This window comes from Penaeus chinensis, chromosome 35 (assembly GCF_019202785.1).
Source record: "Penaeus chinensis breed Huanghai No. 1 chromosome 35, ASM1920278v2, whole genome shotgun sequence".
Lineage (NCBI taxonomy): Eukaryota > Metazoa > Arthropoda > Malacostraca > Decapoda > Penaeidae > Penaeus > Penaeus chinensis.
Window position 1 is genome coordinate 30,337,263 of NC_061853.1, and position 2,500 is coordinate 30,339,762.

The following is a 2,500-nucleotide window of genomic DNA, read 5'->3' on the forward strand; positions in this document are numbered from 1 at the left end:
GGGGGGCGCGGTGGAGAATGGGGGAGAGGTGGAGAATAGAAGGAGGAGGTAAGGAGAGAGGGAGGAGACGGGGAATAAGGAGAAGGGAGAGGCAATGTGGGAGGGAATGAAATATTGGAGAGAGGAGAGAGGTAATGAGAGAAGGAGGGTAAAGGGGTAGAGAAGGGGAAGGAGAAATGAAAAAAAAAGGGAAAGGAGGCAGAGAGAGAGAGAGAGAGAGAGAGAGAGAGAGAGAGAGAGAGAGAGAGAGAGAGAGAGAGAGAGAGAGACAGAGAGGAAGAGAGAGAAACAGAGGGAGAGAGAGAGAGAAGGAGTAAGACAGACAGACAGACAGACTGACAAACAGACAGACAGGCAAACAGACAGACAGACAGGCTGATAAACAGACAGACAGACAAACACACTGACAAACAGACAGACAGACAGACAGACAGATACAGAGAGAGAAATGATAAACAGATACAAGAGGGGGATATTGTGGAGAGAAGGAGAGCGAGAGCAGATATTCCTATCTCAACAAGCCAGCATTCATCCATCAATCCACGCCTTGTAACCACAGGCCAACAAGAGCTCAAACAACCGTCTACGGAAGCCATACACAGCCCAGGAACAGCGTGTTGATTACGAGACCCGTCAAGGGATTGTGATATATTGGATCCTCGCCTCTTCTCCCTATCCCTTGAGTTTCTCTTTCGTTGGATAAAAGAGAAGAGTCAAGTATGTGCGAAGGAGGTTATTAGTATGAGAAAGGAAAATATGCAAATGATGAACATCTTCCTTAGTATAAGAAGAAAGATGAAATATGAGCAATGGGCTTCCTTGGCACGAGAAAAGAACAGTTTAATATATGACAGAGACGCGAGTGAACCAATAACTTTTGACAATTCCTCAGACCAGTTTGCATGAAGAGACCGTAAAACACGAGACGAAAATCAAACCAGACAGCTTTTAAATATTTTTTGATATCGCTTGATATCAAAACCAAGGGAGTGAACGGTGCGTGATTCTCTGTTGCTAATAACACACGCTTGACCTTCTTTAAAATGATCAATATTCATGATTTAATGGGATTTGCATATTTTACTAACTACTGGCAACACAGACAGCACTTTTGTTTAGTTTTTTGACACTTGATGATCTATTTAAAATGGATCTAAATACATCTAGTCAAAATAAATAAACTATTACGTTGTGTTGGAGAGTTATAAGTATTAAAACCATTCCCCACACTATACACACGCTTACAATGCTAATATGCTTTTATCTGAAACATGCGAGTGTCATCATAAGAAGCCTTCCGTGCGTGGGTGTTGGCGTGCGTGACTTGGCTGGGAGGGGCTCGAGCTGCGACTTCCCAATTCAAGCAAGAAAGGAGATGATGTACAGCTACTAATGGAAAATATGTCGGGTACCCACCCCCCCTTTCCCTTCCCCCCACCCCCACTGAGCTTCTCTATACCAACACCCTGGGTTAGCTTCCCACGAAATTATATATCTGTTTGGACAGTCCTACATACTCTTCAAGTTTCTATCTCCTTTTTTCTCTGTTAATGAACACCCTCTCTCTCTCTCTCTCTCTCTCTCTCTCTCTCTCTCTCTCTCTCTCTCTCTCTCTCTCTCTCTCTCTCTCTCTCTCTCTCTCTCTCTCTAGTAACTTCGCTTCTTCACCATTAACCTCAAATCCTCCCTCTTTCTTCTCTCCAATCCCACTCCTTCTCCCTCTCGCATTCCTCCATCCTACTTAACTGCTCCCCTTCCCCTTCCCCTCCCCTCACCCTCTCCACCCTTACCCTCCCTTAACTTCTCTCTTCTACCATTTGTAACCCCTTATTACTCCTTCCTCTTCCCCTTCTACTTTCTAACCCCCCTCCCTCCTACCTTCCCCCCCCCCCCCCGTTCTCCCTCCTTTTCCCCTTCGCCTTTCCCCCCCTCCTTTTCCGCTCCCCCCCTTTACCCTCCTTTCCCCTGTCTTTTCCTCTACCCCCTTCTCTCCTTATCCCCTCCCCTTCCCTTCCCTCCCTCGAAGGGCATGCTAGTTGCTATCTCTTATGCATGTAACCTAAATACGTTAATGGTAAATTTACGAGACTCATTTGTCAGGGGCAGCGAGTAAAAGTAAATATTTACGAGGCTACAGCACGCAAGGTTTTGTTTCTGCGTTATAAATGTCATATTCCCCAGTGCCATCAAGGTCACTCGTGTCTGTCACAGTGCCACACGGATGGCAAAGATGACACGAGAGAGAAAGAAGGTCGAAGGAATTTAGGATCTCAAGGATTAAGCGAGGATACAATGCGTTTACAATGATGATGATTTGATGCCTTTTTTTGATGGTGATGACGGTGGTGGTGGTAATGGTGATGATAATGATAAGTATAATAGCAATGATAAATATGATGATGATGATGATGTTGATGATGGTGATGATGGTGATGATGATGATGATGGTGATGATACTGGTGGTAGTCGTGGTGGTGGTGATGATGACAATGATGATGTG